The sequence below is a fragment of the Lynx canadensis genome, chromosome D1 (genome assembly GCF_007474595.2).
Source record: "Lynx canadensis isolate LIC74 chromosome D1, mLynCan4.pri.v2, whole genome shotgun sequence".
Classification (NCBI taxonomy): Eukaryota; Metazoa; Chordata; class Mammalia; order Carnivora; family Felidae; genus Lynx; species Lynx canadensis.
The window spans coordinates 84,602,528-84,619,825 of NC_044312.2; positions in this window are offsets into that span (position 1 = coordinate 84,602,528).

Here is a 17,298-nt window from a genome sequence, read left to right on the forward strand (position 1 = left end):
AAAAGATGAAATTTAGTTCTAAGGACATGAAACAATTAGCAGGTGGCACTGAAAACAACTTGGTGAAAAACATCAAAATAGGGCTTAGAAAACCTAAATGTCCACCAACAGGTGAATGGATAAACAGAATGTGGCATATCCATACAGTGAAATAGTACTCAGCGATAAAAAGAAACCAACTACTGATACATGCCACAACATGAATCAAAAGCATTATGCTGAGTGAATGTAGGCAGAAACAAAAGAGTTCATAGTGTATGGTTCCATTTATATAAAATTCTAGAAATTCCAAAGTAGTCCATAGTGACAAAATGCAGATTTAATTTGTTGCTGGAGTCAGGGATAAGATGTCTGCACCTTGACTGTAATGGTGGATTCATGGGTATATACATTTGTCAAAATTCACTGACGTGTACATTTTAAGTGAATACTGTTTATCATACAAAACTTATTCTTCTGTAGGGATGATTTTAAAGAAAACACAAGAAATAGAAAAGAATAGGGTCTGGGTCCAATCTTGCCACATTTTCCAAAATAAATTAGCAAAGGTTTAAATATACCGTAACAGGATTAGTGAGTTGGATTTGCATGTCAGGGCCTGTTTCTTCAGAGCTTCTAGTATCAGTTCAGATACTTCACCCACCACTGGATAAACAGGATGATCAAAATTCAATGGTCTCAACCATCAGAGAGGAAAGATTGAGGCATGGAAGAGCTCATGAATAGGACAGCCATGCAGATGAAGGCACTATGACAATAAGTGGTCCAAAAGAACAGTTTCCTGCTCCCCTTTTGCTTTTAGAATGTGATTTTTCACATTTCATGGTGATATGAAAAGATGTCTAACAGTATTATCAACATGGCAAAGGATACAGAAGATAAGTGAAAGTCTGTCCAATTGTTTTTGACAAATATTTCACATTGCAAATTCTCTCCAGATCCTTCAGTACGGGTCCCTGTAACCTCTCTTTCTTGGCATTTTTTTCTTTCACTTTTTAATATTAGCAACCATACCACTAGGTGAAGAACACACAATAAGTGAACTATAAATATACTATGTGTTCCTTTATGAAAAGCTAAATAAATGTTCTAAAAGAAAATAGAAGGTAAATTCAGGAAATAACTTTTGACTACTCTTATCTTCTCTCATTAAATACACACATATTTTTTTGTGGTCTTCCCATAGAAATCCCTAAAAATAGAGTAGTCAATGAAGCTACCCTCATCAAGCAGTGGATATGCCTATGTTCTGGCTAACAAGTGTTTAGGAAACCCTTGTTGTTTTTGTCATTGTTGTTGTTGTTGTTCTATGTTCTGGCTAACAAATGTTTAGAAAACCCTTGTTATTGTCATTGTTGTCGTTCTTGTTGTTGCTCTCCTCCTCCTCCTCCTCCTCCTCCTCCTCCTCCTCCTCCTCCTTCTTCTCCTTCTCCTTCTCCTTCTGTTGTTCTTATTATTAATCAAAATTTAATCTATATGCACACAGAGAATACTACAAGAGCTCTGCTGCCTTATGTGTGTGGAGAAGTAACAGCTGCAAGAAATATAATTGATGGAGATATCCACAGAAAAGAATTGTCTTTAGTTATTAAAGAATCCTAATGTTATCCAAAGCACTGACTTTGCCATCTGATGGGTATGTGGAAATGAAAAGGTAATGTTCAGGTATGAAATTTAAACATGACAAAGGAATCATTCAAAATCTCTTATGGATAGAAACAAAGAATTCAGAGTTTTGAGCCAAAGGGGAAAAGATACAATCACATACATGTCTATACAACAATAGCAAGGGAGAGAATTATTATATTACTATGTATAGTGATGATAATTTTCCTGAATAACAGATCGATCTGCTCTACCAATTCCAAAGTCCCTGAAAATTAATGATTTGCTGATAGATAAAGCCATCACGTGCATTTGGAAGACATCTTTATACCATAAGGAAGAGAAAAAATATAGAAATCCTCAAAGCATTTCCTCACAGATACATTAGAAAAAAATTCGCTTTTTAGCCTATGATGCAAGACATCTACTAAAAGCAAGAGAAATACCAAGTTTAACATAACCATTATTGATGTCAGTAATGAGCCAATATGAATATTCTGAAATCACTTGAAAATTTGTTATAAGATTGATAATACACTCGCCAGATATCAAATTGAGCACATTTCAATACCAGATATTTCATTGACAACTGACTAGAATTGATCCACTGCTTGATGAAATTCGCATGTGCTACATATAAAAAGATCCAAAGTTGGACATGCACTTTCTAATCAAATCTCACAGGAGATAAGCTTTAAATTCACAATGGAAAGCAATGTTCTTGGCTCTAAATTCAAAGAAAGAGTTCACGTTAACACAAAGATTTATTTTTTCAGATTGTTTGAAACAACTGCTAAAAGTACTGAGTCACAAGAAAACAAAATGATGTACTCATTGCTTAATGTGAAATTCTTGTCTCTGTCTAGCCAGTGGAGTCTATAGATTAGCCAATAACACTGTGTAGGCCACTAGCCTGGGAAAGAATACTAGAAGAAGCAAACAATCCTTTATATTTTGAAACTTACAATTTTCTCAGGAAAGAATTTCAAAAACCTAATAGAGACAAAATCATTTTACTTTCTACAAACTACTACCTTTACAGACACGTATAATCCAGAGTCCATAATGTGAGTCCATTTCCCAAGATGCACTACACAGAAGAGAGTTTGAAAAGTAGGCTAAATTAAAATATTCTTTTTTCTATGCATTCTATCCATAGACAGGGTCAGCTATCTCTAAAAGATTAGTTCTGGAATAGATTCTTTATCAGACCAAATCTGCTCACATGCTGTTGTTAAGTCTATTTTTTTAAGCCACAAAGCTTTGGAGTAGTTTGATATATGGAAAATGCGAATTATATACATGCTACCATATAAACCAATTTATAATTATAACTTTTAAGCACTTTACAAATTCAAACTGGGATTTATCTATCATTTCTATGAATCTGTTTTCATCAGACCCAGGGTGCAGATACACCTTAGTAGACTAAGACACAAAAAAATAAATAGATTTATAAGATCTGAAACAAAAGTCAAAAATAGAAACCAAATCCAGAAATGCTAGAACTACTGGATTGCCTGAAGTCTGTTTACATATCAAGAATGATATTTGAAATATACATGAAACTGGTAAAGCATGAACAATTAAGATGAATCATAGCCTTAGCACTTGTACTAAGTTTTGGAGGTCCCTTGAGGTACCTTAATCCATAGCTCTTAAACAGATCTAAGGGGTGGGGGGCAGACCCTGGGGCATTTACTGGGCACCAACCAGAGCATCAGCTGGTAACTAATCAATACAGATACATTCCAACAATGCCATGCTCAGCTCCAAATATAACCAATGAGTTTTCAAAAATAGAAGCATTATTCATAACTTCACTGTCTCACTTAGAGAGTTAAAATGTTCTAATATCTTTGTTTGCTTATTTGTTGTAGAAACTAGTATTTGGCTCCTGGCTTTATCATCTCTTCATTGACATGACTGAACCTCAAAAGCCCATTGTTACAGTTTAAGATACCAAGACCTCCCCCTCTCTCTCTGAAAAGCAAGATGCAATTTGGCAAACTGTCTACAAGATATTACAAATTGTTTCAAATCTTTAAAAGGAAAAGAAAAAACAAACAATCTTCTTTATTTCTATCATTTCTTCCTAACATGAGAGGTAGTCTCTAAGAATAACTGGAAACACCTCTAATTTAATTGGATTAATTCCCCCAAACTAGCATTTCCAAAAAATAAGTAGATAATAAGAAACAGGAAAGAATTATGGGCTCAAAGTTCAAAATAAGCAGAGATTTTCAAAGATTCCAAAAATCCTTTTGGGAAGTCCTTAAAAAAAAAAGAAAGAAAGCTAAAAATATGCTTTTAGCTACAAATAAATAAATAAATAAATAAATAAATAAATAAATAGGTTAGACACTCTGCCTTCCCACCCCCAGCCTCTTTTCATTGAAGTGTTGAATTCAGGAAGTTAGGTAAAGAGAGATTATTTTTGGAGAGCAGGAATTAGAATTCCTAGGAATAGCCTGTATTATTGCCAGAGACAACTTCCACAAGAATATAGGATTCATTCCCATAAGGTTTATGTACAACCCAATAGTCCATGCAGCTCAATTCTCTAACCAGAAGATGGGCTGGTAGGCTTTGACCTGAATAGTTTTAAGCTCTTCTAAGGGACCTTCCAATTCCATATAAGTGAGAAGAGAGAAGTGGGCAGAGTTTCTCATTTGTAATCTGTCCCATAACATTGAAACATCACATCAGTGAAAAGCTAGATATTCAATCAAGAGAGAGAGGAGAAATTGAAGGAGAAGAAGGAAGAAGAGAACAAAGAGAAAGCAGAGAAACTAGAAGTAAAACCTGTGTCCTGTTATTAAATATCCTGTGATGAAATTAGCAGGAGACCATTCACAAGCCACACAGAGATTAGGTGGTTCAGGACAATACGTTGTCTTAAGGGCAAATGAAGGACTTGTGATGGTAGAGTTAAGAGAGATGAGAGCTGAAGGCAGGCCCTTCAGGTAAGATGCAGACAGAGAATTAACCTGACCACCTTGAACCCAAAGAAAAGTTATAGGAGTCTGCTTACGATAAGACAGCAGAGAACTAATGTGAACTACTTTGTTAGGAGTTGTTCAAGCAACATTTATCATCTCAAACAATTTGCTATATGATTAGGCAAACCTGAGGTCAACAAATAGCCATTACATTATTGATATTTAAATGATTAATGCTTGCTAAATGGCAGAGAACATAAAATGAATTATTTTCAAAATTTATTTCTTGCCCCACTAGATTCATTATTAATATATTGCATTATACTGGAAAACAATGCAATATCATTTAAAATTAAAATCCCTTTATTTAAAAACAACTTCCTCTGGGAAAATAGCTTTAAAAATAGTAAAAAGATATTTTAAAATATTATATTCATGAAAATATTCATCACAGTTTTATTTATAATGAAAAAAATAAGCAATTTAGAAAATATCCATCATACTGGAATGAACAAGAAAATGACATGCATTGATTCCATGGAATATGGTGCAGACACAAAATCATGGCAAAAAAATGAAAATAAAAAATTATGTAGCAACACTAAGAAAAAGGTAGAGATATTACATTCAAGGGAAAACACAATTCAAATTATAAATATGTTATAATTACATTGAGGTAGGATAAAAATGCTTAGGGAAAAAGGTGTTACAATTACAATAACAAAATTCCTCCCCCCTCCCTTCTCTATTTACATATTGAGAACATAATAGAGAAGTATTTAGGTAAAAAATATTTAAAATAACTCCTCTGGCCTTAATTGGAACTCTCTTCATTATGATCACATGCCATCATTGTTACATGCAATCATTATGTTACACTCCGAAATACTAGAATGAGATAAACAAGCTTTAATGGTGCTTTAAAAAAAATATGAAAACACATGCACAGAACCCACAAAAGCAATGAGTAGATAATTTGGTCATCTTCACCACTATAAAGGCACAATTCAAATGCTTCAGAGCCTCTTACAAACTGCTGGAATTCATGGAGCATACCACACAACCTTGAATTTCGAATGTCATTACATAGCACAAACCAAGCTAAGTAGGAAGCTTTCTTCCACTAGCATGAATACAAATGAAGACCCTTTTGTCAGGTGTGTAGGAGTCTCTTTGAAAACACTTCACATATATACAAAGCATATATCAGCCACTTAATCAAGGAAAAGCACAGATGTCTTCATTTGGTTATGGACAAACAACCCAACTGGCCAAAACCACAAACACATACTACTGCTTCTCCCAAATACTGTTGCCATGTGATCTGTATTTCAAAGATGGATTGGATACACTCTCCTAAAAAATAAAACTTTCCTTAAATAAAATAAAATTAAATACTATTCTCCTAAGAGAATCTGAGAAAGAAATAAAAAAATAAGAAAAAACTTTCAGCACAGATATGTTAATAGTACTAGTTAGTAGTGATAGTGGCAAATTCTATGACCATGTCTCCCCATCCGCTAACTACTAACAGACTGCGAAGCACACAATCTGGATTTACCACCTAGGCTTCACTGGAAATTAACAAATTACCAAAATATGATTATATTAACATGGTAATGATAGAAATTATAAGATAATAGATTTGTGTTATAGCCACCAGCAGAAACATACAAAGGCAAATTTTGCTTCTTCATGGTTAATCTAACCTTTTTGTTCTTATCTATAGAAAAACTAGCAACCAATAATTATGACTTGCTTATAGGGGTAACAATGATGTCAAAAAAAATAAATAAATAAAAACTGAGAACAATCTGAAGGTTGATGGGGGTGGGAGGGGGGGGGGGGGGGGGGGTGATGGGTATTGAGGAGGCCACCTGTTGGGGTGAGCACTGGGTGTTGTATGGAAACCAATTTGACAATAAATTTCATATTAAAAAATAATAAAAATAAAAACAAAAATATTATTTTATTTAATAGCAAAACCCTCCATATCTCTACACCTCATCCCTCAGGTTTTCATTTGACCATTCGATAATAATTAACATTTGGCAACTAATATCATTTAAACAATTGGAGCTATGAGAATCTGAACTTTTTTTTTTTTTAATGAAATTGAATCACTTAAGTTGTCCATACTTTCTATTAAATGCCCTGGAGTTACCTATAATACTCTCCTTGAATATCTGCCATAGAACCATCTTTCTGGTGAGAGATTATAACAAGATGCTTTTAATACTATTCTATGGGGACCAAGAGGTTTACTTCTCTATGCCAAGCAGTTAGGTTTAGATAAATAGCATGACAAGGCTGCAATAAATACTTAGTGAAATAATGTGAGTTTGAAATTTTAAAAAAGGCAGAAAAACAAGATTATTATGAAATTGCTTTACATGACTAATAAAGAAAGAAAAATATGTTTTATGTGCTAATTCTCTAGGAGTCAATCTGCACAAATATTAGTCTCTCCTATTTTTAAGGCAAAGTTTTATTTTAATGGAAATAAATAATTAATGATTATTTAATGCCATAGAAGCCACCCATTTGGTGCCAGAAAGAGTAAAACCTAGAACCAAACTGTAAGATCAAGATCCAAAATAAAAGTTAAAGATAGTTAGGCTAACATATTTATATTCAAATGTGTACATAAAGAGAACTTTTCTTCTGAAAACATATTGCTTTTCTAGGGAGACAGGCTTTCAAATTGCCAAACTCTATTCTAAGAACATTCACACATAGCCTGTGAGGCTATTTAGTATGTTTTAAAAAAATAGGCCCTAAATAGAGTTAACATTATATGATATGAATTTATTTAAAATCTCAGAAATGTAATCTACTTAATGTAATACCACATTTCTAAATTATACACTCTGAATAGATACAGAAAAATTCTGATATATTTTAAATGCACTTGGCTTCCATTAAAATACTTATAAATGAACCACACAGAATGTTTTGACAATAAATATATATTAAATACATATATAAACACATATATATTAAATATATATAAACATATATGTTTATATATTATATATTAACATATATATGTTAAACATATATGTTTATATATATTAAATATATATAAAGTTAGTTCCTCCTTTATACTATAACAATGAGCAATTCAGCTATTTGCCCAAAGACCTTCAAATATTAACTATGCGTCTGTTAATTTAGGCTAAAATATATATTTCTAGTTTGCAAATACTTTCATGAAAAATTGCAAAGGAAAAAAATCTTAGTTTTAAGAAATCACATAAATAATGGGTTCATTACAGAATGTCATATTTCTAAGGCACAAGAATAGTTGCAGTTTGCTAAAGTTAGAATAAAAATCCTACAACATAATGATTTTACAATTAAAGGTATTTCCCTGACAGAATAGATAGCAATTGAAAACTCAAATTTAAAGAGAATCCAGGATGTGTTTGATACTAATGGCTTTAATGAAGCAGAATTGAATGTCTGACTTCACAGTGCCTTGGCTTTTTTTTTTTTTTTTTTTTTTTTCCCTTCACTGACTCCACCAAGTGTTTTGGCTTCAAGTAGAAGTGGCTTCAATTAAAGATAATGGTTGTTTGGTGTGAATGAAGACTAAAAGCCAGTGTCTCTAATGTTATGCTCTGAAACAGTCGGAAAATAAACAAGATAGTCTTTAGATATATTTCACAGGAAAAGTCTGAGTTGTTAAGAAGTTAAAGCTAGTTAGAGAGAGCTGAAAATGTTATTGCGACTGCATTTCAAATGTGAGAGCCTGAAATCCAAGAGAAAGAAATCAGACATCATCTTGAAAGCAAATGGAAACCTGAGCAAACACCTATGGGATCTGATCAATGTAGATAGAGGCACCTCAGAAAAATCCCAAAAGTCTGCCTCAACTGCCCTGACTTAACCATGTAATTGATGCTATTTCATTTGGCTTGTCTCAGTAGAAATGTCCACAAAAAGAACTATCTTTTTCACATCTCTCCAAAAAAGAAACCCAGGTCTTTATTCAAGTCAAAAATTGTAAATGCACTATCAATGGCAAGCAAGCCTTTCCCAAGGACAAAGATATAGGTGTTTTTGTTTGTTTTGTTTTTAAATGGGGAGGAGTGGCAGAAGAACCATGGTCCTGGAAAAAACCTACTTTAGAATAAAAAATATTATTATCATTTACTGTTTCATAGATGTTTATTATTTCAGTCAAATCCACTTTCTCTCACTTATAATTTAATCACATGCTATTAAATAGAAGAAATAGAAGTTCTGGGGATTAAAAGAAGTAAATATTCTGTACAATCACCTCTACTATTTGAAAGCACTGACTTGTTATTATTCATGCAAGAATCATAAAAAAACTGGCAAGTTGGAATTCAGTCCCATTTACTATGCAGTTTATATAGAAGCTATTACAGAAAATGAAGCACATTACAGAACACAAGATATAATTTATAAAAATTATTATCAAAGCATGATAGCATGGAAATTCACTCTCCAAGGAGAAACAAGACCTAGTCACATATATAGATTCAGGGTTGGGGGGAGGGAGGACTAATAGTAATAATAAATGAGAATCCTGCTATTTAGAAAAAGGAATCTTTCCGTAACTCAAAAATCCTTCTACATGGACTGTGATTCTTTGAAGTGTTAGTACATTTGGAGACTGGGAACATGGGCACAGCCCAGTCATCTAGCATGAGTCTAACAAACATCTGTTGAAAAAATAATTGGTGAAAGAAAAGAAGTCTGTACACCCTTTTTATTCTAATTTTAGCCCTGGGTGAGGAACCGACAAACAGCACCTGAATTAAATATGTCCCGTTCACAATACCAAACAGTTTCATAAACCTACAGATAATCATAATAAAGCATTGCCTTGTCTTTAAATTTCAACCCCATCTAGTCAGGGTTGAAGCTAGTCACAAAGGGACAAACCTAAAAATAGATTCTGGTGCATGAGAGGACTGAAGCCTGCCTGCTCTGTCAGCTCCTCTTGCCAGCAGTGAATGCAAAACTCAGGTAATGTCTCATCGTGTGTAGACGTTTCCCCTGAAGCAAATAAATGTAACAGCCAAAGCATAGCTTCAGTAGCCTAAGTAATATCGCAAGAGGCATTTTAAAATTTGGTAAATCAACTGTTTCACCTAAAAGTGGAAATGAGTACACTGTATCTAACAACATGTTTGCAAAGCAAACAATAGCCAAAACTGTTTGCCCTGAATTTTCTTGATTAAATTCCTAATAACAACAGTTGCACAGAACAAGATTTCCGCTATTATAGTCCCAGCTCATTCTACACTGAGGCTGTTTCTACACAGTAATAAAGCATCTGAGTGAAAAATGCAAAATACACAACTAATCATCCAGCTGTTTTTAAAATCCCAGCTGTTCAGTAATAGGCAGACAATACCCAACATAATAACAGAACATAATAGACTCACATTGCAGGTGACTGTAGAAGCTTCCCGGGTTTGCACTGGAATGACCTGATTTATAAAATGGGAAAATGTCTACCTGGATCATACAAAAAAACCTCCCCCTGAGAAATTTGTGAACTTGGGATAGCAGAAGCCTTCCTGATCTGGGCTTTCACGGAAATAAATGTGAATGGGGTGCAGCGGGGTATGGGGAAGATGGGGGTGCCAAGCATTTTAATGTCTATTTCTGCAGTTAAAAAAAAAAAACAGGTTTAGTAACTGAGGGAAAAGATTGAAACAGGAAACTAAAAAGGAGACCTTTGAACAAGTTTATATTTGGTCAGAACTTAGAATCTTCTACTTTAATTTCCCGTTCAAATCTTCTCAGGGGTGCAGTAAAATTTTTAAAAGTTGAGTGACTTTCTAATCCCTCTTGCAGAGCTTATAACACAACTACAGCTTTTCACAACTGAAATAAAAACATGTTTCTGGTATGTAATCTTCAGCTTATTTTAACAATGATGGCAGTATTTATCCCATGCTAGACTGATTTCCAACAGTGATACCACAAACAAAAAGGGAACAGTAATTCCTAAACAGAGCCTCTCCTATCCAAAAATTCAACTCAGTCCCTTGAGTGAGTAAAAATAGTCTGGTGTCACAAGATGATTCACACCTTAAAATACTGTATGTTGCTTCACCCTTATCTGTCTAATCTAACCCTTTCTTTCCCCCACTGTTTCTCACACTGCCTTGAAGCCTGTGAAGTATGTAGATTCTAGTAGTGAAATGACATGTCTTCTCTTTGGTTGAGCAGCAGCAGCAACTAAATCAGCAAGGAGCATACGATGACAGCAAGAAGTTCTAATTATGTTGCACAGATTTTATGATTTTTCCATTCCTCTAAGAATTGCACACCAGCAATAACCAACATAAACACATCATTCAGCTCTGTGTTAGTGACAAGCACTCTTAGGGCTTCAATTGATGCTTAATTCTTAGTTTTAATACACCTACCACATTAACATTCTGCATTGGATTAAGGGTGGGGGAGATTATCCTCTGTGAAATATAAGTGCCCGCATGGTAATCTTTTAAGAATGTGACTCTTGCTCTGAAGGGAAAAGTGAGTTTTACCCTTAGTAAGACGCAGCTTTGGTTTAATGGTATGTGAGTGCTCTCAGAATACCAGCAAAGGGAGTTAGAATATTGGTACATATACATACACATGCTTACTACATCTGGTACCAATACTAAGTGATCAATCTGCTTTTCTGGATTTCCTAGATTAAAAAAAAATTAATAGCATTACCAAATGAAGCAGTTTCAGTCTGATCTACCTATTTTCACCATCAAATGAATGACTTCACTTAGGCAAAACTCCTTACCCCTTGCCTACCTCCCTCCCATTCCCCAATGCCCCAATTAGCCCTTGATCCTTCGTACACCCTGTTGCTATACCAGGAAAAAAGCAGTTTACTAGCTTCACACCAGTTGGCTCAGATCTGGAGGAAACAGGTCAAGAACTCTGAGAACACATCTAGGATCCCAGAAGGAAAATCTATTCCGAGTATACCTTCTCGGTCATCTAGATTCTAATATGGTATACGCATTATGTTATGTTGTTTTCCATATATACTGAAATCAGACTGATTAATAGCAAATGTTGCAAAAAAAAAAAAAAACCATCAAATGATCTTGTCATCCTCTGATCAATTTGTAATCAAGCTTATCACTTGGTTTGGTAAAAGAAAATTCATAACCACTAATTTAAGTATAATCCATAAATTTAAATATAGTTTTCAAAAGTCAGGAGACAGGGAAGAAAAATAAAGAGATTCCATTAACCTCTCAAGAAACCTGAATAAATGAATCATTATTTATGGGCTAAATCTCTCTCCAAATAAATGGCTCTAAATATGAACTGCAATCTCCAAATCTCAAATTAATATCTTAAAATATTTAACTAGAGTTATTCCTCAAGCTAATGAGATAGTGTGGAACTTATGATCTCTATTTTGTTATCGAAATTCATTTTAATATTAGGTAAATCACCCTGAAATTAAAATCCATTCCCCCAACAGTAATGTCAACGACACCAATTAGGAATGACAAATAAACAAATAAATATAAATCCTACTATATTCCCTAGAGATTCCATACCCCTTGCTATATTTCAGTCCAGTGGGAGCTTCATTAATTATTTCCTACCTTATCTGCTAGCGAATGAAAGCCTCGTTTGGATCATGATCCCTACCAATTGAAGAAGAAAAAAACGACTTGTTCAAGTGCTATGAACACATTAGTGTTCTCTAGGGGAACCATCAATCTACTCAGGTATGAGTGAATTAAGTTTATAAATAGAATAACATGCATCCTCTATGTTAACTAATGTGTCCCTATCATTGAAGGAGCTCAGATAATACAGCCCTAGTCTCTAAGAGATATGAGATTTTCTAATTATCTTACAGTTTTGTGTGTGAGTGCCTGCAGAGGCTGAGATATTGAAACACTTGCCCAAAACAAAAACAACCTGAGACTTTTTAATACTGTAATTGAACCTAAGAGAATTAAGGAAGTCACATCAAACAACAGCTACGATAAAAATGCAGAACAATAATGGCTTTAAGTTAATTGATTTCTAGAGAGCACAAAGTAGCTCTATGGGGCTAGATAGTCCAGTTTCCATGCTCTATGTATCCTTTATGTAATGGGAATAATGACCATGAAAAATAAGACAAACATTTTGCAATGTTTCATAAAACATAAAAATCAACCCTTCCTGGGAATGAAACCCCATATATCCTTACCGCATGGAATATCTCAGAGCTTAGCCCTAATACCACTGTGGTTGTATGGCACAAAATCCAACCTAGAGTGTAAAGAAAGGTTCTTCAATCCTTAGGTCTCACCATTTTCCCCAAACACAAAAGAATTATACACTTTTACTTCATTTCAAAAAGTCTCTTGCAATGCCTTAGACAATTCATTTTGCTTATATATCTTTGGCCAGAATAAAGGCAGAATATTAAATATATGATATGTATATAAACATATGAATAAATATTAATCTAATTATTTTAAAACAAATATAAATATTTGGCTCAGCATTGGTACAACTGTAGTCAATATCCACAGGGGCTATTTCACTGATTTAAGAGGTGACTGATTCTTCAACAGTCAGTAGCTTAAGAAGCTGTGTATAAAAATGCCTTCATGTTCTGTAGCTTTAAAAATATGCCTTTGGTCTACAAAGTCATGAAAAATTAATCGAAGTACATTTGCACATAAACACCAATAACTGGGAAAAAACAGCATATTTTCCATATTCACTAGTTATTCCTAATAATTACTATCATGACCACTTCTAAGGTAAGTTAGCATTTCTGCCATTTTCACAGAAAATGTTAACTTGCATAATATCTCAGTAGCTCATTTCTGCTTTACAACACACAATAGTCACTCCTGGTTAACTCTGCTAATGGCAAGGAGATAGGGGAAAGGTTATTCCTAAATCCTTCATATTTCATTCTGAGGTACATAAACATTAATTTGAACAACAGATTTGGTTTTCCAAATAGTTTACTTGGCTATCTAGTTTCAGGGTATTTGTTGTTTCTTTGTAGTATATTGTTTTCTGTTTACAATTTTGCATGTTTCTAGCCTGGCTATTGAAAGGGAGACCATGGTTTTGAGCCTGAGTAAAGCCAACTCAGATGAGAAACTAGTTTTGGACAATATGTACAACAGGTAATTTGCAAATCAGGAAGCAGAAGTTAACTATCTGTGGATCAGTGATCAAAATCATTTAGCTCCTGGTACTCTGGATACAAATTCTCCTTCCAAGATACCAATAATGTTAAATAAATCAAAAACTTGACTGCAAATCAGCAACACCATGATCAGTGGATGTGGGAAAATCCCTCCCTAGACAACATTAAGATGCCTTCTTTAGCATTTTATTTCCTTGATATATCTATTCTGGTACCATTTCATATTACCTACAGGCCTGAAAGGGAATATGTTGTAGCCTCACTTAGAGCCATAGCTCATTACTATATGCTATGTTTTTCAAAGCACCCAACTCATACCCTGGGATTAATTTATTTATCCGTAAATAAAGTAACCATACTTTCTGTACCTCAAATTGGGCCATATGGTCTGATATGTATTAGCATACTTTTTTATGAAGATACTGTAAGAAATTGGGACTGCTATGGAAACAGAGAACCAAGTCAGAAATAAAACTCATATCACAGTCCTAATCTTAATTTACATTTCAGAAGTACACATTCCCATTTACCGCAAAAATAGCTCTGCTTCCTTCAATCTTGAACACAAACCACTCCATCAACATTCTTTCAAACAGGAATACTGATCTTCGTACTAGAAAGTAGGATTGTTTTCTAACCTGTAACAGTTACATTGGTTTGGATGACCCTGTGTTTTGAGTCAAGCTTCTTTGCAGGCAGGAAAACCAAGAAGTACCTTTTGTCCACACCAAATGTCCCTTGCCGAATTCAGAATGACTTTTGGGTCAGGAAGATTTCCTGGAACAGGCCCCTTTGCCACTGAATGACAACCCGTAATCATTCTATACTGTATCAATAAAAAAACACACACACACACACATAAAGAGGGATGTTACACTCTGCATCATGCACATGAGCACATCACATGCTCACCAAAAACTGTAAAACCAACCTAGGTGTATTTGCCACTTTACCTAGGAACAGCTGCGATGTGGTGGCTAAAGGTGCATCACAATCCTCAAAATCAACAACAGAGAACACCATTTCTGATTCTGTTGGGATGTGGAGATACTATTGTTTATGATTCCAGTGCAATTAAAAATAACTTTCTACTGGCTAATGTTGACTTTCTAAAAACTGGATATATATCTGAACTCAAAAGTATTTTCCATAGTTATTTCTTATGCATAGATTGGATTCTATTTCAACAGATGTTTTATGAAAACATTTTCACAAAGCTTCAGTGATCCTGTTTAAAACTAATTTGACAAGCTGGGGCACCTGGGTGGCTCAGACAGTTAAGTGTCCGACTTCAGCTCAGGTCATGATCTCAGGGTTTGTGAGTTCAAGCCCCACATCAGGCTCTGTGCTGACAGCTCAGAGCCTGGAGCCTGCTTTGGATTCTGTGTCTCCCACTCCCTGTAACCCCTCACCTGTTCATGCTCTGTCTCTCTTTCTCAAAAATAAATAAACATTAAAAACAAAACTAATTTGACAAGGAAAGCAGTGACACTTGTGAAATACTACATGTGCTTAGGCATAAAATGAGTTCCCCAGCATAGGTTGGAACACTCGTTTACTGACAAGACTGTACTATAACAAAGCAAGAAATCAAAATGTTTACTTACCAACTTTCACATGTATTCAACTGGAGACTGAGTTATTTTTTATTAAGGGAATCCCTTCCCTTTCATTGTTAGAATAAAGAGCTTCAAAATACACCCTATTCATTCAGTTTCATTTACATTCTAAAAACTCAATCTCAAAATCTCTGGTTCTCTATTTAACCCAACAGTGAGATTTTAAACTGTTTTTGCTCTTATTACCTATGAAATCAAGACCGATATGATTTGAATACTTAGAAAATATCCAGCTAGTCTAATAACTTCCTTCCACTCCAGAGAATTTTGGTGCTAAAAGGAATCAAGCGATAATGTAGCACAACAGCCTGGTTGTACACTTAAAAACAAAACAAAACAAAACAAAACAAAACAAAACAAAACACCTGAGAGTCAAGATGAAATGATGTGTCAATGTCAATGAGCCATCTCTCCACTCCCAGACCACCCATCATTCCTTTGGCACCCAAAAGCTCTATTTTGCAGAAATTAAAAGGAGTATTTAGTCCTCTTTTCTCCATAACTGGTCTGCATAACTGTTTCCCTTTCAAACATTTAAAAGAGAGAACAATGTATCCACCCTTGAAAAAACTCTGATTAGGATGACCTTCAAATATTGTACTTCTGGTAACATTATCATCTGAAAAGCAACTAGAGGATCCGAGGTTCCCAAAATTCAAATCTCTAAATGGGGCCACTTCTCTTTTATCTTACAGCCAAATGTGTGTGGTGGCCTCTGAGAGGAGAGTTTCCTAAATGTCAGTTACAAATAGCTTCTGAAAGCATATTACTCAGTAGATAAAATTTTTACAAATGGTACTAAAGCACCTTGCTTAGCTAGCTTTAACTTGGAAAAATGTTATACATTCACAGCTGCAATTGACACTTTCTCTACCTTCACACATTCTCTACAAGAGAAGTGTTCCATACTAAAGTGCCCTAGACAAATCTTGAGGGCTTACATGCTTTCTTCTTAGTGTAGAATCAAGATTCAGACATCCTAAAATAAATGCATCTTGAAAGAAAATGCAAACCAACACACATACATGTAGTGATAACCTAATATTTGCTTTGGAAGCCCATGGCTGTCACTTCTTGTCTGTATTACACTTAAAAAAAACTATGTAAGATATAGGAAAATCCCAGGATCCCAAAAGGACTATATTTCTTGAATTCACAGAATTATCAAATCTAATACATATCGGCTAAATTTATTATAACTTTCAGCTTTAAAAAGGAGTTGTGGTAGAAATGTAATACCTTTTCCCTTCCAAGCATAGCCAAATCATTGCCATTGGGATTATTGAATGTTCAATAAACATCCAATGCTGGATAGCATTTAAATTATCTAAAATAGGGGCGCCTGGGTGGCGCAGTCGGTTAAGCGTCCGACTTCAGCCAGGTCACGATCTCGCGGTCTGTGAGTTCGAGCCCCGCGTCGGGCTCTGGGCTGATGGCTCAGAGCCTGGAGCCTGTTTCCGATTCTGTGTCTTCCTCTCTCTCTGCCCCTCCCCCGTTCATGCTCTGTCTCTCTCTGTCCCAAAAATAAACAAACGTTGAAAAAAAAATAAAAAATAAATAAATTATCTAAAATATAATCTGACCTAGTTGGGTACAGAAAAAGATACATGGTACCTCACTCACAGAGTCAACTTTTTTACACCAGGGCATGCCCGGGATCTTTCTTTCCCCCAAGTGAAGAAACTGTAGCAATTATTCAATGAGAGGCTATCTTGTGTCTGCATACCCACTTCCTGTAAGGAGCTCAAAATTAAAGAAATTACCCATGATTTTCACGACATCCTAATAAAGCAGATGTAACTCCTGGGTTCTTTTTTTTTTTTTAACTTTTGTTTAATGTTTATTTATTTTTGAGAGAGCACAAGTGGGGGAGGAGCAGAGAGAGGAGGACAGAGGATCCAAAGCAGGTTCCTCACTGACATCAGTGAGTCCATGAGGGGCCTGAACTCAGGCACCAGGA